General features: G+C 42.0%; 1 long non-coding RNA gene across 1 annotated transcript; it reads left to right on the forward strand.

Annotated features, from left to right (window-relative positions):
* The first annotated feature begins 9,054 nt into the window (after nucleotides 1-9,054).
* Nucleotides 9,055-11,166, forward strand: LOC111581605 (uncharacterized). Its single transcript, XR_002747262.3, has 4 exons — nucleotides 9,055-9,650; nucleotides 10,046-10,142; nucleotides 10,276-10,394; nucleotides 10,533-11,166. It is a non-coding gene; the product is annotated as an uncharacterized LOC111581605 (long non-coding RNA).
* The last annotated feature ends 13,630 nt before the right edge of the window (nucleotides 11,167-24,796 follow it).

Here is a 24,796-nt window from a genome sequence, read left to right on the forward strand (position 1 = left end):
GGGGGTTGACTTTTCACACTTGCATTAGTTTTTTTAAGAGAAAAAGGACACAAACAAAACTATACAGTTTATACTTTATTTGAATCAGGGTTCATACAGCTTTTATAAAAGTAAATAAAAGCACATCACAGGCACTTTTCAACACTGTCAAAATCCTAAATCTCAAACACCATGCAGAGCAGCATGACTACAGTCACCTTTTCTCTTATGTTGCTTTACTGTACAGTGGATGTGTTTACCACACATCTTCCAGCAATACCCTCAACAGGTAGAAATGATGATGGACATGAGGTGTCTGTTCCCCTCAAGTTCCAAACTTCTACCGACTTTCCATAAAAATGTCTGTTGGGATGGTGATGAAGCCTGGAAACTCCTGCAATTACGCGTCTATATATAGTACTCTCTGACCTGACATTAATAGCTATGAACTGCTTCATAATGGCTGGTCTTGTTTCTGTCAGAGGTTCAAGGATGGATTCCTTAAAAAACACCATCTAGCAAATACAGACCTGATCAAAATCTTAAGACCAGTTGAAAAATAGCTAGAATTTACCTTTTGCACATTTGGATCTTAATGAGGTTTTAAGTAGAGCTACAATATGCAAAAGCAAGAAGGGGGAGTGAGACAAAAAGCACTTTGAAAAAGTAATTTATTGAAAACAACAAGTAAAGTGAAATAGGCTGTTTATCAGCTGATCAAAAGTTTAAGACCACAGGCTATAAAAGCCCAAATCTGCTCAAAATTCTCATCTTATGTCAGGCATTCACATGGTCATGCCCTCCTGATGGCTAAAGCTAAGAAGCTTTCTCTTCTTGAACGTGGTCGGATCGTAGAGCTGCATAAACAAGGCCTCTCACAGCATGCCATTGCTGCTGTGGTGGGACGCAGTAAGACAGTCATTCTAAATTTTTTGAAAGATCCTGAGCATTATGGAACAAAAAAGTCAAGTGGTAGACCCAAAAAACTTACACCTGCGCTGAGCCGGAGGATCTGATTGGCTGTCCGTCAAGACACAGGGCGGTCCTCGACCCAAATTAAGGCCCTTACTGGTGCCGACTGCAGCGCAATAACCATCAGACGGCATCTACGGGAAAAGGGTTTCAAAAACAAAAAACGAATTAAAATACCTCGTCTCCTACAACGCCACAAAACTGCCCGTTTAGACTTTGCCAGGGAGCATCAAACATGGGACATTGAAAGGTGGAAAAAAGTTTTATTCTCTGATGAGAAAAAATTTCACCTTGACGGTCCAGATGGCTTCCAACGTTACTGGCATGACAAGGAGATCCCACCTGAGATGTTTTCTACCCGGCACAGTGGAGGGGGGTCCATCATGATCTGGGGTGCTTTTTCATTCAGTGGAACACTGGAGCTTCAGGTGGTGCAGGTCGTCAAACGGCGGCTGGTTACGTGCAGATGTTGCAGCGGGCATCCCTCATGACTGAGGGCCCTCATCTGTGTGGTAACAGCTGGGTTTTTCAACAGGACAACGCTGCAGTTCACAATGCTCGCTTGACAAAGGACTTCTTCAGGGAGAATAACATCACTCTTTTGGACCATCCCGCATGTTCCCCTGATTTAAATCCCATAGAGAACATTTGGGGATGGATGGCAAGGGAAGTTTATAAAAATGGCCATCAGTTCCAGACAGTTGATGCCCTTCGTGAAGCCATCTTCACCACTTGGAGCAACGTTCCCACCAGCCTCCTGGAAACACTCGCATCAAGCATGCACAAACGAATTTTTGAAGTGATTAACAAGAACGGTGGAGCTACTCATTACTGAGTCCTACTGAGAAAAGTTTTTGTTCTGGTTTGGAGAGTTTTTTGTAATTTTTTGAGCGATGGTCTTAAATTTTTGATCAGCTGATAAACAGCCTATTTCACTTTACTTGTTGTTTTCAATAAATTACTTTTTCAAAGTGCTTTTTGTCTCACTCCCCCTTCTTGCTTTTGCATATTGTAGCTCTACTTAAAACCTCATTAAGATCCAAATGTGCAAAAGGTAAATTCTAGCTATTTTTCAACTGGTCTTAAGATTTTGATCAGGTATGTACATATGCTGACCTTTCTGCTCTAAATCTGTCATTCAAATATGTTACAAGTTTGCATGAAATGGCAAAATGATCAACTGTAGTTACAGTGTTCAGGGTTCATCTGATGATACATCATCAACACTGCATGCACACTACCAGACAAAAGTTTGGACACACCTCATTCAATGGTTTTTAGTTATTTGTATTATTTATACATTGTAGATTGATACTGAATATTAACTCTTTTTGTTTACAACATAATTCCATATGTATATATGTACTGAATGAGAAGGTGTGTCCAAACTTTTGACTGGTTGTTACGGCTGTGGCCGTATTTTGGTAATGTGTTTGTAGTTTTGAAATGTTTTTTTGTCTGGGAGTGGGTGTTCTGTGTTTGTTTGTAGATCTTTGTTTCGTCCTTGTGGTCTGTTTCGTTCTGTTGGTTGGTAGTGGGTGTTCTGTCTTTGTGGATCTTTGTGTGCAGGAGCTGATTGGTGGCAAGGCGGACCCAGCGCTGATTGGCTGTAACCTATTTTAAATCTTGGCAGCCGGCAGTGATGAGGGGAGCCTCTCTGACAGCAGCACCCTTTGTTTTTCCCAGACTCCAAACCTTTGCCGTGATACCTGTGTTTTTCTGGTTAGATTAAGATAGTGTGTTTTTTGTTTGTTAGACTTAGGCATATTTTTGTAGAAGTGGCGGTTTTGTTGGATAGGATCTTTTGTTTGAGTGCTATAATGCCTCTTTAGTTTGTATCCAATTGTTTTGTTTTTCTTTTTTTTGCTTGAATGAATAGCCCATGTGGTGGCCTCTTTTATTTTGTAAATAGTGTAAATAAACCTTTTTGTAATTTTTCTACAAACTGTTCATTGTTTTTTGGGGACTGGGAAAATATTCCACCTTATTTTTTTAAATTTTTTGTTTAAACAAACATTATGCTACGCACCTTCCCCCTAGACGGGTGCGTAACACTGGTAGTGTAGATCAAGCTCATCTAGGATGATATGACAGAGGCATCACAGTAAATGGCAAAGCCTTTTCTTCTTTTGATTAAAGAAGTTCATCTTGCAGGCGTAGAGAAAATCTGTTGACCAGGAGAAGGCGGCATGTTACTTTAAGGAATGCTGCGTCACTGATGTCATCATGTTAGAGTCGCTCGTCCAATCACACGCGTCGTCTCGCAAGAACCGCGCGATACACGAACAGACAAAGAAGTCGTCTTTGTTACGCGAGTTTCTACAATGGCGGCCCGGTATCGCCAGTTCGACTCACCACAAACTCCTCGCATAGAACAGCCTGGACATGACTGGTTCCAGTCAGACCCGCGACAGACACTGAGAAGAAACTATTGAGCGTTTTCAATTCAATTCAGTTTTATTTATATAGCGCCAATTACAGTCAAATTGTCTCGAGATGCTTTACAGAATCCATATGCCTGAATCCCAGACCAGCCCTAAGGAGACAGTGGCAGGAAAACACCCTTTTAACAGGGAAAAAAAACCTCGAGCAGAACCTGGCTCTAATGTGGGGGAACCATCTGCTGCTGGCCGGGTGGGTTGAGAGGTACAGAAGAGGTAGAGAGGTAGAGATAGAGGGATACAGATAGAGGGATAGAGGTAGAGGGGAAGAGGTAGAGATAGAGGGATGGAGGTAGAGGGATAGAAGTAGAGGGGAAGAGGTAGAGGTGTAGAGGTAGAGATAGAGAGGTGGGGGGTGGGACACAAGGACCATAAAACACAGCCACAGATCTGAAGAATCCAGCTCTGGGACCAGGGACACTCGGAGAAAGGACACGGAAAGAAACAGAGTGAATGTAATGCAATAATGGTATATATAGTAAATACATAGGTAGTTAGAGAAGGGCTCAGTGCATCAAGAGAGGTTCCCCAGCAGTCTAGGCCTATAGCAGCATAACTAGGGGCAAACTAAATGGACGTCAAGAGGGGAAGTCAGTTGTGCAAATGAAGACACCAGCTCACCCCGTTAGGGTCCCCCAGTCAGCCCTAACTATAAGCTTTGTCAAAAAGGAAGGTTTTAAGCCTGGTCTTAAAAATAGAGAGGGTGTCCACCTCCAGAACCCAAACTGGGAGCTGGTTCCACAGGAGAGGAGCTGATAACTGAAGGCTCTGCCTCCCATTCTACTTTTAGAGATTCTAGGAACAACAAGTAAGCCTGCAGTCTGAGAGCGAAAAGTTCTGCTAGGATAACATGGTACTATCAGGTCTTTAAGATATGATGGAGATTGGTTGTTAAGAGCTTTATATGTCAGAAGAAGGATTTTGAATTCTATTCTAGATTTAACAGGGAGCCAATGAAGAGAAACCAATATAGGAGAAATATGATCTCTCTTGCTAACTCCCGTCAGTACTCTGGCTGCAGCATTTTGGATCAGCTGTAGATGTTTCAGAGAGCTATTGGGACAACCTGATAATAAGGAATTGCAGTAGTCAAGCCTAGAAGTAACAAATGCATGGACTAGTTTTTCTGCATCACTCTGAGACAGGATGTTCCTGATTTTCACAATATTTCTCAGGTGGAAAAAGGAAGTCCTACAGATTTGTTTTATGTGCGAGTTAAAGGACATGTCCTGGTCAAAGATAACACCCAGGTTCCTCACAGTAGTACTGGAGGCCAATGTAATGCCATCCAGAGTAACTATATGCTTTGAAAGCAATTCTCTAAGATGTTTGGGGCCAAATACAATGACTTCAGTCTTGTCTGAATTTAGTAGTAAGAAATTATAGGTCATCCAGGTCTTTATGTCCTTAAGACAATCTTGCAGTCTAGCTAGCTGATTAGTTTCATTTGGCTTCATAGATAAATACAATTGAGTGTCGTCAGGATAACAATGGAAATTAATACAGTGCTTCCTAATAATATTGCCTAAGGGAAGCATGTATAATGTGAACAGTATTGGTCCTAAGACAGAACCCTGAGGAACTCCATGATTAACCCTAGTATGCTCAGAAGAGTCATTGTTGACATGCACAAACTGGAACCTGTCTGATAAGTAGGATTTAAACCAGTCCAGTGCTGTCCCTTTAATGCCAATAGAATGTTCTAGTCGCTGTAATAAAAGTTTGTGGTCGATTGTATCGAATGCTGCACTAAGGTCCAACAAAATAAGTATAGAGACCAGTCCATTATGTGACGCTATGAGAAGGTCATTAGTAACTTTCACCAGAGCTGTTTCTGTGCTATGATGCACTCTGAAGTCTGACTGAAACTCTTCAAACAAGCTATTCCTTTGTAAATGTTCACATAATTGATTTGCAACTGTTCTTTCCAAAATTTTGGAGAGAAATGGGAGGTTGGAAATTGGTCTATAGTTGGCTAAACATCTGGATCTAGAGTGGGCTTTTTAAGTAAAGGTTTGATTACAGCAACCTTAAAAGCCTGTGGTACATAGCCTGTTACTAGAGAGAGATTAATCAGATCTAACATTGAGGAATTAATTAAAGGTAAAGCCTCCTTGAACAGTCTAGTTGGGATAGGATCTAAAAGACATGTCGATGGTTTGGATGTAGAAACTATTGAAATTAGTTCAGAGAGATGTATGGGAGTGAAAAATTCTAAATATCCATCTGGTCTTACAGCCAATTCTAAAGTATCTGTACTCGATGATACATCTGTGACATTTGCAGGAAGGGCCAGATAAATTTTTTCGCTAATTGTAATAATTTTATTTGTAAAGAAGCTCAGGAAGTTGTTACTGCTCAAAGCTAAAGGAATACAAGGTTCAACAGAGCTCTGACTCTTTGTCAGCCTGGCTACAGTGCTGAAGAGAAACCTGGGGTTGTTCTTGTTTTCCTCTATTAAAGATGAATAATATGTTGTCCTGGCATTACGAAGAGCTTTTTTATAAATTACTAGACTATTTTTCCAAGCTACATAAACTTCCTCTAAATTAGTGGAATACCACTTCCTTTCCAGCTTTCAGGATGCCTGCTTTAAAGTCCACAGCTGGGAATTCTACCAAAGAGCAGGTCCTCTCTGAGATAGAACTTTCTTTTTTACAGGTGCAACACTATCAAGTGTTGTACGCAGTGAGGCTGCAGCATTATTAACAATATAATCCACTTCTGTGGGGGTAAAATTATAATATTTCCCTTCCATTATATCAGTAAGTGGTGCTGGACTAAATAGAGAGGGTATTATTTCCTTAAATTTAGTCACCGAATTGTGAGACAGACATCTACTGTAATGATATTTATTCTTAACTCCTATACAATCTATTGTTGTAAATTGAAATGTTATCATAAAATGGTCAGAAAGAAGAGGGTTCTGGGGAAATACTGTTAACTGTTTGATTTCTATGCCATAAGTCAGAACGAGGTCAAGGGTATGATTAAAACTATGAGTTGGTTTATTTACATGTTGAGAAAACCCAATTGAGTCTAATATTGAATTAAAAGCAGTCGTAAGGCTGTCACTGTCCACGTCAACATGAATGTTGAAGTCACCCACAATAATGACTTTATCTGAGCTGAGCACTAAATCAGATAAAAAGTCTGAGAATTGAGATAAAAACTCAGAGTAAGGAGCAGGAGGACGATATACAACAACAAATAAAACTGGTTTCTGAGCTTTTAAATCTGGATGAGAGAGACTGAGAGTAAGATTTTCAAATGAACTGTAACTAGGTTTAGGTCTTTGGTTCATTTTTAAGCTAGAGAGGTAGATTGCTGCCACTCCTCCTCGGCCTGTGATTGGAGGAACATGACAGTTAGTATGACTAGTAGGAGTTGATTCATTTAGACTAACATATTCTTCCTGCTGCAACCAGGTTTCAGTCAAACAGAACAAATCAATCTGGTTATCAGTTATCAAGTCATTTACTAACAGAGATTTAGACGAGAGAGATCTAATATTTAACAGACCACATTTAATTGTCCTGTTTCTTCGCTCAGTTGAAATAGCGGTATTAATTTTAATTAGATTTTTATGGTTACTATGTCTTTTGTTTATATTTGAATTGTTTAATTTATTGAATTTTGGTGGTCGGGGGACAGACACAGTCTCAATAAAGCTAACTGAATTCCTAGAGGTTGACAGCTGTGAGGAAACTGCAGAGAGGTGTGGAAGACTACAACTCTGCATCCTGGTCTGAACTCTGGGTTGTCATGCTTTAGGAGTTCTAATAAAATCAGCCATATTTCTAGATATGAGAGCTGCACCAGCCAAAGTGGGATGGATGCCGTCTCTCCTAATCAGACCAGGTTTTCCCCAGAAAGAGCTCCAATTGTCTATAAAGCCAACGTCGTTTGCAGTACACCACGTAGACATCCAGCGGCGAAACGATGACATACGGCTAAACATATCATCGCTGGTCAGATCAGGGAGGGGTCCAGAGAAAACTATGGAGTCCGACATGGTTTTGGCAAAGTTACACACCGATGCCACACTAATTTTGGTGACCTCCGATTGGCGTAACCGGGTGTCATTACCACCGACATGAATAACAATCTTACTGTATTTACAATTATCTTTAGCCAGCAGTTTTAAATTTGCTTCTATGTCGCCCGCTCTGGCCCCTGGGAGGCATTTTACTATGGTCACTGGTGTCGCTAGCTTCACGTTTCTGACTACGGAGCTGCCAATGATCAGAGTTGGTTTCTCAGCGGGTGTGTCATTGAGTGGGGAAAAACGATTAGAAACGTGAAGCGGTTTGTGGTGTGCCGGGACAGCGGGCTTGAGCTTAGGACTACGTTTCCTACGAACTGTCACCCAGCTACCCTGACTTCCTGGCTGCTCGGGAGCTGCTAGGGAACGGCTAGCAGAAGCTACACTAGCAGCTATGCTATTGTGGTCCGCACCGGCTAAGGGGACCTGGCTAACAGCTAGCGGGGTGTTTTCCATGGTGCGGAGCCGCGCTTCCAATTCAGAGAGCCTCGCCTCCAAAGCTACAAAGAGACTGCATTTATTACTAGTGATGGTGAAATCGAAGCTTCATGAAGCAATGAACCACTTTGACACAACTGCATCAAGAACGACACACTGCTTCGAAGCATTTGACACAACCAGAAGAGTGACATCTGCTGGCTCTGTGTCAGAACTGCATCTAAGTGGAGAAAACTGAAAAAGCCTCAGGACTGCTTGTCTCACACTGCTTTGTACTTGCAATAAATGTTTTAAAACGGTATATATGTTTGTTTGCATGCATGTATATGTGTTTTTGTATGTAAATATAGATATATTTAAATGTGTGCATGCATGTGTGTGTGTGTAGATATACATGCATATGGTGTGTATAGAGGTACTGGGGGACAGGACAGTGATTATGCTACTTTGTGTGGGACACTAGTATTATGTGATGTGGAAGTCAATAGTAGTGCTTCTGCAACTTGGCCATTGTGGCAGTATAAATGGGGTGTAAACCAGGGAGTGCATGGTTTCCATCATTTTCTTTTGTGGCTGACTACCTCTCCAGCTTTGGAGAAGACCCGCTCACATGGCACAGATGTTGCTGGCATGTGGAGATATTTTCTGGCCATCCTGAAGAGGTTTGGATACAGTTTGACGTGATGCCCAGTAGGTGAGCGGGTCTTCTCCTCTGGAGAGGTAGGGCTCAGATAGACACCTTGCACTCTCACAACTCACAACACACTCTTTCAACCACTCAAACTACTCTCTATGTACCTATCTATAACCTATTCTACTATATGTGTAGTGTGTTTCTATGAATGAATGAATATGTGTTGTGTATGTGTGAATCTATGTGTATGTATCTATGAGTGTTATTTAGTGTATGAAATGTAACTAAATCTATCTAAACTTAATTCTACCTAAATGTGTTCACTCTCTGACTTCTTTCCAAATGGCAAATGTACTAGCGTAATCTCCTCTCAAAAACCCACCGTTTGAGGAGTGAATCAGACCCCTTTTAAGACCTGGACAGATTGAAATGTCCAACCCCTTCGTTATTCCCAAAGCACCGCCATGTACAGTCTATGAGCACCGCAACACACGCTGTGATTTAACGAGGCCTCGCTCTCGGTAGTCACGTGATTGTTGAGCATACCGAAGCAGGGATCGAAACACTGTCTCGGAACACTTCCGCTTCAAACCCTCGGCACTGTGTCGAGCAAACTGGCTCGAGCGTAACATCACTATTTATTACAGGTATCGTTATCACTAAAGGAGGCAGAAGAGTAACTAAACATGTGACACACTGAGCAGGAAAGAGAAGGAGAGGAAGAGGGAGAAGCCATGCTAACTGCTAAGTGCTAGGCTAGCGGACAGAGATAACAGATTAACTTAGAATTAAGTACTGAGAGGGTTCGTGAAGAAAACGAGTGTATGTTACGATTCAAATATTACCGCTACACAGATTTAATGAATATCAAATTAGATGGAGTGGATAAGCTGCAACAGTCACAGAACACAACACAGCGCTACAACAGGAAGTGACGCAATACGCTCACCGTAACGTCAGACGTCAGCAGGGAATGCAGAACCGGCTGTCTGGCCAGAGAGGACCGCTGGAAAAGAAGCTGGAGGAGAAGCTGGAGCAGAAGCTGGAGGAGAGGATAGCCGCCATGGAAGCAAAATTAAACACTTTCTCCGGCAGCGAGGAAATTCAGCGGAAAAGAGGAGAGCACAGTCCTAAAATTGCGGTAAGAATATATTCCATTTGTAGGATATTTTTAGTGAGTTTTAGCACAATGCTCTGAATTGGTAACGTTAAGCAGTGATAGCATGTAGTCCTCCATCTTTGTTAACAAACGTGACTTTATTTTTGCCTTTTTGTACTTTTAGGAACAAGGGTGAGACTGTTTATTCTTTTTTCTTTTTCGTTTCTTTTTTGTGAGAAAAAATGTTTACTGTAAGCGTGTATAATAATTCTTTGTCAGCTGAATGCACACAAATTGTTGTACTGTAGATTGTAAACAATTCATGCATCCATTCAAATTGTGTCTGCTAATTTAAAACTGTTTTAAATGACTTTACAGTTGACTCTGCAGTTATTCTGCTGTGAGTAGTAAATGAATGTTCTGATTTATTTTCACAGACTGGGCTCGCCTCACAATGAGACAGTCAGGACATATTTAGTTAAAACTTTGGCTGAAGTCCAGATGTGGAGGATGTGGAGACAGACGTCCTTCTATGTAAGTATCCTGTTTAAAATTGTTCTAAATGTTTCGATTTCATCAACAGCAATAAAAGCTAACAATAGCTGAAAATAGCAGGAAATAATAATAATAATAAAGCTAATAACGGCTTCATTTAACTGTTTTCCAGCTGATTGTAAAAAGCATTTTGAAACTCTACGGAGGAACTACCGCTACAGTCAACCCAACATGGCGGATCAGGCGGAGGCCATAAAGGCTTCTGCCCCGAGTCGCCACAGAAGAAAGAGGGTAAGAGATATTAGTTTGATTCATTACATTGTGTGTTTTATACAAAATGTGGTTAGAATAGTATTGCTGGTCACTATGACATTATTTTTCTGTTAAATTATTAAATGTATTGATTTCCTGTACTGATTGTGTTCACAGCTGCTGGATGCCAGGAAGACAGTCCTTGCTCCAGATGAAGAGAACTTCTGGAAGGGCATCACAGCTGACATGATGTCAGATGAGGAGGACGGCAGCGTTGACGGGGTGCGTGGATGGATAGTACGGCCTCCATCCTTCCACAGCCAGGAGCTAGCCAACCTGTGTGCAGCCCTACAGGCTGGAGGCTGATGTAAAGTACACAGCTCTACATGACAGGTGTTTTCACAATGGACAGCCGTCTGATAGACTGAAGCCACTGAAGTTCAACACGGCAGCAGCCAGAAAACATTTTAAGCCAGAGCTGATGCTTGAGACCAGCCTGGAGTGAGAGATGAACTTGGCCATTGTTTTGTTTTTGTTTTGAAATGTGTGTGTGTGTGTGTGTGTGTGTATATATATATGTGTGTGTGTGTGTGTGTGTGTGTGTGTGTGTGTGTGTGTGTGTGTGTGTGTGTGTGTGTGTGTGTATATATATATACATATATATAAATCATTTTTTTGGTTGAACTTTGTACAATTTTATTTCATTTTTTAAAATTTTTGGGAAATTTTTTGTTTTTAAAGACAGTTTATTTTAATTTTGATTTCGGATTTCTGGAACTCTAGACTGTTCAATAAAGCTCTTGTTTTTCAACATGTCTCAACATGTCATATTTTTTCCCTTCCAATAAATTAATGTCATTGATTGTAGGATAGCCCATTGGATAACAATAACAAGTATGCAGGTTAACTAATTATACACTATATGGCCCATATTTATTAACGTCTTATTAAAATAATAATAATAATAATAATAATAATAATAAGCATTATTATTGTGTGTGACTGGGGGTGAGGAGGTGGGGTGGGGTGAGGAGGTGGGGTGGGTGGGGGGACCGGCGGGGGGCGGGGATTTGACCAGTAGCAACATATCTTTCAACCAATCATGACACAGTTTTTTTCTGTTGTCATGTCTTGTTTCATCCAATCGGTGTCCTGAGTCATGCTAGACAGGCAGGCTAGATGCTAATTAGTTTTCACACCTCTGCCATGGCCCAGGTGTGAAGTCTCACTCCCCCCTTGCCCCACACACCCACCCCCCAACTCCACAAACATGATTCATTCAAGGTATTTCTCCTCACCTGCCAACTAGTAGTTCATAGCCTGAGAACAACCAATAACTGTGGGGAACTTAGTAGGTTTTCAGTGATTCACAGGGTCGATAATCTGGCTTTTCATGCAGTGAGAGGGATAGAGGTAGAGGAAGGTGGGGGAACAAGGAACATAGAACATACAGTTGGATACATGTATGATAAGCTAGATGATACAAAGTAGAAGCTAACATTCAAATTGATTCCTAGTTTCCTGTTCTGATGTACGGCTCTAGCATAAATATACTACATATATAGCTGGTGGTAAATTCAAAAATATGTAGATGAGCAAATCAAGTATAGTGAGGGTGATGCAGAGTAGATTGATGGAAATGGGCAGCTGGAAGCAGTGGACTGGAGGAAGGTCAGCAGCAGCAGCATCCCACAGATGGAGATTAGGCCAGTTGGTGGGAGAACCACCACAGATCTGAAGCATCCAGCTCTGGGATCAGGGACACTCGGAGAAAGGACACAGGGAGAAACAGAGTGAGTGTAATGCAATAATGGTATATATATATTAAATATAATGGTAGATAGAGAAGGGCTCAGTGCATCCAGAGAGGTCCTCCAGCAGCCTAGGCCTGTAGCAGCAGAACTAGGGGCAGAACTAAGGGACGTCCAAGAGGAAGACTCCAGCTGACCCCCTCAGGGTCCCCCAGTCAGTCCTAACTATAAGATTTGTCAAAAAGGAAGGTTTTAAGCCTGGTCTTAAAAATAGAGAGGGTGTCCACCTCCAGAACCCAAACTGGGAGCTGGTTCCACAGGAGAGGAGCTGATAACTGAAGGCTCTGCCTCCCATTCTACTTTTAGAGATTCTAGGAACAACAAGTAAGCCTGCAGGCTGAGAGCGAAGAGTTCTGCTAGGATAATATGGTACTATCAGGTCTTTAAGATATGATGGAGATTGGCTGTTAAGAGCTTTATGTGTCAGAAGGAGGATTTTGAATTCCCTGCTTCGGCATGCTCAACAATCACGTGACTACCGAGAGCGAGGCCTCGTTAAATCACAGCGTGTGTTGCGGTGCTCATAGACTGTACATGGCGGTGCTTTGGGAATAACGAAGGGGTTGGACATTTCAATCTGTCCAGGTCTTAAAAGGGGTCTGATTCACTCCTCAAACGGTGGGTTTTTGAGAGGAGATTACGCTAGTACATTTGCCATTTGGAAAGAAGTCAGAGAGTGAACACATTTAGGTAGAATTAAGTTTAGATAGATTTAGTTACATTTCATACACTAAATAACACTCATAGATACATACATATAGATTCACACATACACAACACACATTCATTCATTCATTCATAGAAACACACTAGACATATGGTGGAAGAGGTTATAGATAGGTACATAGAGAGTAGTTTGAGTGGTTGAAAGAGTGTGTTGTGAGTTGTGAGAGTGCAAGGTGTCTATCTGAGCCCTACCTCTCCAGAGGAGAAGACCCGCTCACCTACTGGGCATCACGTCAAACTGTATCCAAACCTCTTCAGGATGGCCAGAAAATATCTCCACATGCCAGCAACATCTGTGCCATGTGAGCGGGTCTTCTCCAAAGCTGGAGAGGTAGTCAGCCACAAAAGAAAATGATGGAAACCATGCACTCCCTGGTTTACACCCCATTTATACTGCCACAATGGCCAAGTTGCAGAAGCACTACTATTGACTTCCACATCACATAATACTAGTGTCCCACACAAAGTAGCATAATCACTGTCCTGTCCCCCAGTACCTCTATACACACCATATGTATGTATATCTATACACACACACACACACACACACACACACACACACACACACACACACACACACACACACACACACACACACACACATTTAAATATATACATATATCTATATACAAAAACACATATACATGCATGCAAACAAACATATTCCGTTTTAAAACATTTATTGTGAGTATAAAGCAGTGTGAGACCAGCAGTCCTGAGGCTTTTTCAGTTTTTTCCACTTAGATGCAGTTCTGACACAGAGCCAGCAGATGTCACTCTTCTGGTTGTGTCAAACGCTTCAAAGCAGTGTGTCGTTCTTGAAGCAATTGTGTCAAAGTGACTCATTGTTTCATGAAGCTTCGATTTCACCATCACAAGCAGACTTCATCTAGGACACAAGTACCAACTGCTAACTATTCATTGCTACTGCTACCTAACAAGAAAACCAACAAACAAAAGAAAAAGACACAGCTGCTACCTTCCACCACAGACTTACCTGAGATGGCCACATGGTCCCAGAGAGACTCTAACAGGCCACTCCCCCACCTGATCTACACTTCCTCTTCCTGGATCTCTGTCCATTGGGGGAGGGAAAAGAAGGCGAGAAAGCAGAGTGAGGGCGAGGGCTACTCCATCACCACCTCTATTTCACCCCCCAGCTATTATTATTTCTCCTAATCCATCTCCACTGACTAGACCTAGCAGCCACATCTGCCATGTCCCTCACCGTCTCCTCAGACTCTGACCCTGAACTCCCAGCTCCCTCAAAAGTGAAACAGCTGCAACAAAGTCTCTACACCCCACTTCAACTGGACCAACTCTGGTTCTCCATCCCCTCTGCTCAGCTTCTGTCTTTCAGTCTGCATATCCAGCCTTCTTCCTCCACTGATTGTTAACTCAATGAAATAAACTGTCTTTTCCTTCACAGACCACAAACAGTGTCTGGCCTCAGATTAGTTCACACTATTTCTTGGGGAACAACCAGTTTTCCTCCTAAATCTACCTGCATTTCTCATCACTAGCTCCTACCAGGCAGCTCCTGCCTCCTTCCTGACTTAAGGCCCTTATATTTCTCCTCCTCTCCAACTAATTTCTCCACTAACCTCTCCTTACTAGAACCTCCAGAATTCACCTGCTTTCTCCTCTCTTCAATTCCTGCAGCTAAGCTTCTCAGCACCTGATTATGTCTCCATGTATACCGGCCTTGTGATCAGCTAATTCTACATCCAGATAAAATGTGCTGTAAGCTTGCAGTACCTGAGCACAGCAGGAACGATTGGTCGCCATCTACCCAGAGTCTCTGGTTTTGGGGGGTTGGAAACACATCGTATGTTGCCCCGATTAGAACTTTAATACGGCTTTCTTCCATCCTCCACAGGTCCCTCCAGCTGAGCTTCCTCTTCTCAACACCTTCCCAGTTCAACCACTGCCCCTGTTTGTCCTGACCAGCTGCCTTTGCCCCCCTTAACAGTTCCTCTTGTCTCTGCATCTGTTCCACTACCAGCTTTATCCGTTGGACCTGCTATGTTCCACGCTGGTTTTCCTGGGATCTACTATTTCTGCTGCCTTAGAGCTGCCTCTGCCTCCTGCACTGCTGCTCTCGGGTTCCATTCCTTCCCCCTGGTAGGATTCAGAACCACGTTGCTAACTAGACTGTCCTTACTCCCAGACAATAAGAGCTATGTCCTAACCTTGGTGTTAGACTAGATACTGGCAGCTGAAGGATCCCTTTCCCATACAAAGCTACACTGCTGAAGCACCTGGGAACACCCAACCATTTCCTAATAGAAGAACTAACTAGCCTTTACATTCTCTCTGCAGTGGATAATGGGACCTCATAAATGGACACTGACCACATTAATCTAGGATATAAGCCAAACTGCAAGCACCACAGCCTCAGTTTTCCTGGGATCCTTGATTTATCTGTTCTATCCAGCCCTTCTGCAACATACTGTTTAAACTGCACAACTTTCCTTGTTCCTTATCATTGAGGTCCACATTATACCACCTTCCTAAGCTCTTGACTGACTTCTCCCTAATGGTAGGACTCTCCTCACCATCTATGGAAAACTTCTTATCACTTACTTTTCCTCTGTATAATGAAATACTCCTTGATTTACTAGGTTTGATCCTCATATTAGCCCATTTGAGATTCCTATTTATTCTATTTAACAACCTCTGTACATTTACTGTTGTAGTTATCAGTGTCATATCATCCATATAAGCTCTATGTGGTGGAAGACACATTCCATTCTGCCATCTCTCTCCACCTACGACCCACTTGGAAGCCCTGATAATTAACTCCATAGCCATTGTGAAAGCTAACGGCGACACTGTACATGCTGCCATAATACCAACCTCCAATCTTTACCAGCCTGTTGTAAAATCTCCTGTACTTGCACATAATCTGATGAAATATGCTTTCACCAGGTTACCAACCATCTCTGGCACCTTAAAGTAGTGAAAGGAACTCCAAATAAGGCTATGCGGCACTGATCCAAACGCATTAACCAGATCTAAAGACACAACATTCAGGTCTCTCCTCTCCCTCTTAGCTTTCTGAATCTGATGACAAATCATGCTATTCTGCTCCAAGCACCCAGAAAATTCCAGTATCCCTGCCTTCTGCACTGTAGAATCTATCAGACCATTCCTCACTAAGTAACTAGCCAACCTCTGCACTACAATACTGAAGAAAATCTTTCCCTCAACATTTAGGAGAGAAATCATCCATAACTGGCTGAGGTCTGATGCCTCCTTCTCCATGATACACCTCCTGTCCTACACCATGCTCTTGGGACACTTTGTTTCTCCCAGACTATTCTCAGATGTTTCCACAGCATCCTTTAGACACCCGGTGCACTCTTGTAGACCCTGTAGGGGACTCCATTTATTAAAAATGCCAACGTGTGCAAAGGAGGCCAGATATTTACAATAATACAATTTTACATTTACAAATTTACAACAATACATTAAACTTCTTAGGTGGCGTTGCTGCAGTTTGTCTAGCTGCTTGATATGTTGCTGGTATGGACACCATGCTTCACAGCCATATAACAGCAGTTGAAAGTACTACTGCCCTGTAGCCTTTGCACTTGGTGCATAGTCTGATGCCACTTTGTGACCAGAGACGGCCTTAGAGCCTCCCAAATGCCATGCTGGCTTTTCTTATTCTGGACTCGATCTCAGGATCCAGGCTGCCATCAGATGCTATGATACTACCAAGGTAGCAGAAGTTGGTCACTGGATTGAGTTTATACCCATCAATGTAGATGGATGGCTCCCCAAGAATTTGGCCAGGTGGAGGCTGATGAAGGACTTCAGTCTTCTTCAGGCTGATTGTCAGGCCAAAGTTTTTGGCTGCAAGTGCAAAGCAGGTGGTCACTCTTTGTAGCTCAGTCTCAGTGTGGGCCAGGGCCGGAGTGGGACTCATTTTCAGCCCTGGAATTTCATGCCTCAGACCGGCCCACTTTAGATCACGAGCTATTATTATTAAAATCATGTAATTATAACCTCACATGTTCAGTCTACAATCGCGCATTTTTCTGTAAAGCCTTGTAATTCAGTGTGTTTTTCTAAAATAGTTCCAATTCAGTGCAAGTAAGGGCTACTTCACAACGTGGATTTATTTCAACATTAGTGCACATCTCCAACATTATTCTTTACAACAATATCAGAATCTATATTCTGTTCAAATAAGTGTTCACAGATATCCAAACCTTAAAAATGAATTAAAAGAATAAATAAAAATATTTAATTTTAAATTTAAAAAAATAAAAAGTGTTGTACTTTCTAATAACACTTTCATCTCTTTCTTCTGCAAGGAAACAGATTCATCACAACTTAGATTTCACAAATATGAGAACATGAGTTAAAGGGCAAATCTCCAACACTATTCTTTACAACATCAGAATGTATGAATGTACATCCTGTGACTGAGGGCGAGCAAAGAAATCAAAACTATCAACTGGTTCATCTTCATCTGTCTCCTTCCTAACTTGTGGTCCAGGTTCTGCTGCTGGAATCAGTCCCTGAGAGACTCTGCTCTCCTTTCACACTTCCTCCAGTTTCTCTAGACTCACCTGCACCTGTATCACAATAAAAAATAATAATCTGTACACACATTTAGACTTAACCAATTAATATATTTTCAATGGCAAAATTTGCAGACTTATTTTATATGAATTTCATTCTATTCGCGTTCAGTTGTGGGCTTTGTGTATTTACTATCTTAGTTTTAATGATCAAAAATAAAATGGGTCACTGCTATTTTTTGGGCATAGAAAGTGGTTATATTGGAACTAATGCTTGCTAGTTCATTCTGTTACAGCAGTTCACCTGTTCCTTTACTGACAGCAGTAATCCTTTCATCACTACTGGCTCTGCTTCTGACACTAAATCACATTTTAAAAATGCTGATAATTCTCAGCACAAATCTCCCCTTTTTACAGAGCCATCTGATCAGTTCAGGTCAGTTTCATTAATGTAGTTCTGAATCATCTCAGGGCTTCTCATACAGAGCAGGTCTACATCATACTCTTCATTATATTAATTCTAATAATATGCACTCAATGAGCTCCTACCTCCCGCTCTGCTGCTTGGTGCTGGATCTTTCTTCTGACTCTGAGAGGCTACAAGACAAAGTTTCCCAGTGATGTGGCATCGCATCATACTATTATTTAAATTCTATAATGTTATGTTATATGCCACAATGTCACACAGTTCATTGACTTGGTAATTAATTAACTTGAACGGGGGTTTGCAGGAAAAGTTCAACATCTTGCCGTACCTGTTTCATCGTCCTCATTTGTCGTGTCAAACCGTGAGCTCGTTTTAGTGAAAAAGTCTACAATTTCAGCACATTTGGCTGCATGTGATTCCAGAGCTTTCCTCTTTTTAATTCTTGCCTTCTTCGTGCCATCGTTGCTCGTTCTATTTTCTATCTTTCAAACACCACTGACCGTGTGCACGGACGTGTTACATCAGGGTGCGCCTGCAAAGAAGAAAAAACAGCTGCCAGTGGAGGCGGAGGCGGCTCAGGGACTGCTGCAGCAGCATAATGATCAGTCCAGCACCTTGACTGAACACCGGCCCAAAAAACAAAACAAAACAAAAAGTGAACACCGGCCCTCGTGGCCCAAACATCAGACCGGCCCTAATGCACAGTCATCCGCAAATTGGAGGTCGTGAATCATGACTCTGCGTGTCTTGGTTTTTGCTTCCAGTCTTGCAAGATTGAAGAGACCCCCATCTGTTCTTGTCTGTAGATACACACCGGAGTCTGAATCTATACAGGCCTCTTCCATCATGGCAGCAAAAAAGAGACCAAATAGCGTTGGGGCCAAGACACAGCCCTGTTTGACACCATTGGTTATGGAGAATGGATCTGAAAGTTCCCCATTTACGTTCACACGCCCATGCATGTCTTGATGAAATTGCCTGATAATGTTCGTTAGACGCATTGGGCAACCAAGGCGTGGCAGGAGTTTCCAAAGGCCATCCCATCCTACAGTGTCAAATGCTTTGGTTAAGTCCACAAAGGTTATGTATAGGCCCCGGTGTTGTTCTACACATTTTTCTTGCAGTTGTCTCAGTGAAAAGATCATATCCACTCTTCCTGTTCCTGCTCTGAAACCACATTGTGATTCTGGCAAGACGTTGTCACTGATATGCTCTGGAAATTTTCTTAGGATGATCTTGGCAAGCTATTTGCCTGCTATAGACAGGAGTGAGATGCTCCTATAGTTGTTGCAGTCCCGTTTGTCTCTTTTGTTCTTAAATATAGACACTATCTGTGCATCTTTGAGGTCTTGTGGGAGTTGCTCATTTTCCCAGAAGTAGCGAAAAAGATCTAGAAGTGATGCAGAGATGGCAGGGCCTCCAGGTTGAAGGATTTCAGGTGGAATTCCATCGGGACCAGGAACTTTACCAGGTTTTATATTTTTCAGTGCTTTTTCAACTTCATTGAGGGTTGGTGGGGTTGCCAGTTGGTGTAATACTGGCCTTTGGCTGACAAGTTCAAGAGCAGATTGTGAGATCTTGCCTGGTCTATTCAGTAGTTCTTGAAAATGGTCTTTCCAGCGAGATGAGATATCACTGTTTTCTGTAAGCACAGTTGTTCCATCAGTACTTAGAATTTGTGATGTTCCTTTGTTAACAGGTCAAAGATGGTCTTGAGTGACTGGAAGAAGTTCCTAGAGTCACCTATATCAGCAAAGGATTGAATCTCTGATACTTTTTGTTCCCAATATTGGTTTTTTCATGGATCGCAGTCATCTTTGCAGAACTGATCGAGCTTGGGTCAGGGCTTGTTTCTTCGAGCGTGTATCTTTGCCTTGTAAAAGGGCATTATGAGCCTCAGTTTTAGCATGAAGCAGGGTCTCTATTTCAGGGTCATTTTGATCAAACCAGTCCTGATGTTTTCTCTTGACAAAGCCAAGAGTGTCACATGCAGTTTTGTAGACAGCATCTCTAAACTGTTCCCACTTTTGTTCACAGTTGGAGGAAGAGCTGTCAGCCACGTTCCCGACAGTTGTTGTGAGACTTCCTTTCAGCGCCTCTGATGTTTCAGCATTTTTCAATTTGGAGATGTCTATTTTGTGACAAGGTTTGGTGGATGATTTTTGCTGGTGTGGTTTGATCATAAATGCCATTTTTGAAATGACTAGCCTGTGGTCTGTGTGACATTCGGCTCCTCTCATGACCCTTGTAATTTGTACGTCAGAGATGTGGTTTTGACGTGCTATGATGTAATCAATAAGGTGCCAGTTCTTTGACCTTGGGTGCATCCAGGTACATTTCAACTTGTGTGGCAGTCGAAAGTAAGTGTTGATAGTTGCCAGTTGGTGTTCAGCACACATTGAGAGGAGGAGGATTCCATTGCTGTTTGACTTTCCTATCCCATTCTTGCCAATGACTTTGGTCCAAATGTTGGTGTCTGTTCCCACTCGAGCATTGAAGTCACCCAGGATGACAAGTTTGTCCTCAGTAGGTACCTTCTTGATGACTTCACTCAGAGATGAGTAGAAAGACTCTCTTGCTTCTTCTGGGTTGGTCATGGTAGGGGCATAGGCACAGATTAAGGTGGCACAGCGTGAGGCCACTAATGGTGTCCTCAGTGTGATAAGCCTATCACTCAGTCCTGTGGGAAATGACTTAAGTCTGCAGGCTAGATGGTTCTTGATTGCAAAACAGACCTCAGCCATTCTTTTCTCCTCTGGTGCCTTCCCTGACCAGTAGAAGGTGTAACCTCCTGTCTCTAAGTTCTCCCAAGCCAGGTAGTCTGGTTTCCTGGAGAGCAGCAATGTCAGAGTCATATCTAGAGAGTTCTCTAGCTATCAATGCTGTACGACGCTCAGGTCGATCTGGTGAGGTATCCAGCAGGGTCCTCACATTCCATGATGTCAACTTCATGGCTTTCTTCTTCCTTGTTTCCTGACCGCAGGTAATGGACTCCCATCAGCTGGTCAAGATAAGGTGAGTGGGCTTTGTTTAGGCCACCTTTTCTAAGCCCTTCCCTGGACTAGGGTGAGCAGTGCATCCCTAAACAGGGCTGCTCAGACATGGAAGGTGCTGCCCCACAGGTCTGCCACTCTTCAGATCCTATGCGACCACTCTCCTTCCATTGCCTGCATGCAGACTCATGGCTACAGCTTCCAGCTAGTCAGGCCTACCGCTTCGTCACTGTCCATCGCTACAGGACTTTCGTACGTCCTGGTGGTCTGGAGTAAGCGTGCGCGTGAGTTGATTTAGGTGATCTTGGAACTGCACAGGTTTCAAGCGCACCCTCTTGGCTTCCTTCTCCAGATCCAACGGCATGGGATTCCAAGACAGTTGGGGAGAGTTCTGCTGCAGTGAATGGTCTTACCTGGCTTCTTTGCCAGGGATGCCCTTAATGCATTTCACAATGCGTGTTGAATAGTTATGACTGGCCAGATATCCACATATAACTGTCAGGATACTGCCCTTGGCCTGTCATACACCTTGTTACTGTGCCGTCTGAGCCATTGTTTCTCATAGGAGATGTCTTCTGCCTCTTCAGCCAGAGTAGTCTTCGTGCACTTTAGGGGTGACATCCCCAAGCAACATCAGTGAACTGATGCCCCTCACTTAATTTAGCACGACGGTCGAGTGGAGTATCCGGGGTATGGGGCCTGGTGTGCACTACCAGTTATCGTGGACCCATAAGCAATGTTCCCTCTAATTTTTCCTGAGTCTGACCAAACACACAAACTGCCTGAGCGTCCCTTGGACCACTGTGAGCAACATCAGACGTGTGCACTGTGGTCACACCAGCATCACATCCATTCAAGTTACATGGTTCATTAAAAGAATCAAATTACGGCATTTACATTTCTGTTAAAACACTTTGTCAACAGGAGCCAGTTGAAGGCTGCAGTGATTTTAGTGACACTACAATGTATAAGAGTGAAGTTATTGAATATTTGTCTCTCTTTACTGTTGCAGCGGTTTTGCAAATTGCAGACGGACCCTGTTCACTCCATAGACACCAATGTTATTCCTGTAGTTTGAAAGACAGCTACTTTTGATAAAACTGAGCTTGTAGCACATTGTCTGCCTTGCAACAATGGGAAAGAGGCACCATTTATGTTTTGACAACCTATATCTAATGAGTTGTTGATGCTGGAAGTCCGAATCTGTGAATATCTTTCCAACTTAACCGAACTCGGGGCCACTACCACCTAAGGAGTGATATATTTAATTTTGAAAAAAGCATTTAGCCATACTTAAAGCTTTAAGTGCTTTATTAACATGGAACTAGAAATTTTGTATTGTTTTATGATCACAGGTTCTGTCTGAAAAGAAGTGGCATCATTTTAAACAGTGAAACCAAACTAATGAAATGTAATGACCAACCAGTGAGCAATACTGGATTCTGCAAAAAACTTCAACTGAATGCAGAGAACTGGACAAAGAAATTCTGCAGACATTTTTTTCATCTAAATCTAAATCTTATCTTAACACAGTTAATGTATTAACTTTATGTGTGTATGCATGTATGTATTGATTTATTTAGTACTGTTAGCATATCAGAGTTCTGAGTGAATTTTTCTTAAGATAGGCAAAGGCCATTTATTGATTACATATAGGCTGTTAAATGTTTATTAAAAACTAAAAAGCATTTTAAAAAAAAACAACTTAGGCATTTATTGAGTCACTAAAATACTGTAGAGTCTAGGACCACATCAGCATGATTATAAGCATCCTCTGGTAAATTCACAGCCAGATACTGATGTCCCTTACAGTACGGACTTCAGGAGATGATTGGGGGGATGACAAACTGTGACCTGCTGGTTGGATTCTCTCTCTTCTCATGTTTCTTACATGTTTGTCTCCTGATGCTGCCTTGCTTCAGCTAATCCATGAGCAACAGAAAACATACTTTGCCCTGTACCTACTGCCAAGGGTTCCAGTCTTCCCACTCACATCTGTACATTTGCAAATGTTTTTGCTTCTTTGGACGTGGTGGAGTTTTGGGTGTAAACATTTTTAAACACGCAGGAGCAGCAGCGTCTGTAACCAGGCAACCACAGACAGGACTATAGGACCGGACACACAGAGAAGTCTATCCGCTGGACCTCGCATCGGGTCCTCGCTACAAAGGTCCTACGAAAATGAAATTGGCTGCCCTTAATATTTCCTGTGATGAGTGTGTGACAGACGTGTATGGGACATTTATGAAAATACGGAACAATTTGCGTCCCGTATTGAATCAATACGGGACGCATTGAATCAATACGGGACTCAACAATTAATTGTCAAATAAAGGACGATTCCGTATTTTAAGGGACGGGTGGCAACCCTAACTCCGACAGCCATTCCATCTTAAAAAGAATCGCATTTCTTTTTTACTGTGGCTTGGTGAGGGAATGTGCCACTGCCCGTTCATTTTGCCATTATTATAAAGGGTCAACATAAGCAGCATTTTGCAACATTAGCGTGTCTTCCCTCCACATCGGCCACACCGCTCTGCTAGCTAGAACAACGGTGGCTGCACAGAAGGATGCCTGCTTATGACGTTGATTAGCTGCGTAAATACGTATGTGAATCGCATCATTGGCTGGAGCAGCCAGTCACCGGTCACCCAGTGGACTCACATTGAAAAATTGCACAGAACTATTTTCAATTTAGGTTGGAGGGGTTTTTTTGTGCGCAGCGCAGATTTTCTGTGCACGGAGACCGTGTCAGCAGTGCGCAATTGCGCACGCGCGCAGCTTAGAGGGAACGTTGCCCATAAGTGAGAGGTGGGCAGTTGTTGTGGGCCAGTGATCCTACCCATGCCCAACTTGACTTGAGCAAGCGACCAGCAGGTTGTCAAAGGTACTACCACTAACAACTACCCCATATCCCTCAAATGAATTTTTACATCAACAATTCGGATTTGACACGAATAATTGTGTATTTTGTGGGGGTATAGAAAGTACAGATCATCTGTTCTTTCAATGTATGTTCACAGAAGCGCTTTGGGCTGATATATATGACTGGCTTTACACCAATATTCTACTTGAACCCTTTCTTCTGAAAGATATCATTTATGGTTTTGTATCAGAAAACAAAGATTATGACTTCTTGATTAACGATATCCTCATCCTCGGGAAATTTTATATACACAAATGCAAATACATAATGGTAAATCCTAAGTTTTATGTGTTTCATCAGGAGTTTATATCCTTCACTAAAGCCCTTAAAAACATGAAGTCTAAACATGCCATGAAACTGTTCAGTTTCATTGAGAATTACGATCTACAAAAAAAAGCCCTACCTCTTTGTTTTGCTCTGCTTTATTTATTTCTTTTTTTTTTCCTTTTTGCTTTGATTCTGTTTCCTTTTCTGATTGCACCTCATATGATTTTTCAAGAACTGCCTCTTCTAATAGATATATTTTATATTTTACTGCACTGTAAGTACCTGTTCATTATAAAAAAGCCTTTGTGAAGTTTGTTTTCTACAATGTCCTGATAAATGATTTTGTCAATAAAGAAGAAAAAAAGCACGTCTCTTCCTGTTTTGATCTAAAACGAACACGTTTTCCATTTTGAACTGGAAGAACTCTGTACTTTTTGCTCAGCTGAAAAAGAGACAATTGAACATCTATTTTTCAACTGTCAACATGCTATGGACTTCTGGACTGCTATACATGGTTGGATATCATTACAAATTCCAAATGTACCCCCTTTTATTTTGAATGATGTCATCTATTATATGGACAATTTGGACTTGACAATTTCAGACACTGTTAATTTTGTTATTGTAATGGGTAAATTTTTTATTCATACCTGTAAATGGAGAAGCTCCACTCCTATTTTTGCTGTATTTCTAAACTATTTCTCAGAGTATTTCAAGTCTTTAAAATTTGCTTGTGATATAAACAGGAAATCCTCA

The sequence above is a fragment of the Amphiprion ocellaris genome, chromosome 6 (genome assembly GCF_022539595.1).
Source record: "Amphiprion ocellaris isolate individual 3 ecotype Okinawa chromosome 6, ASM2253959v1, whole genome shotgun sequence".
Taxonomy (NCBI): domain Eukaryota; kingdom Metazoa; phylum Chordata; class Actinopteri; family Pomacentridae; genus Amphiprion; species Amphiprion ocellaris.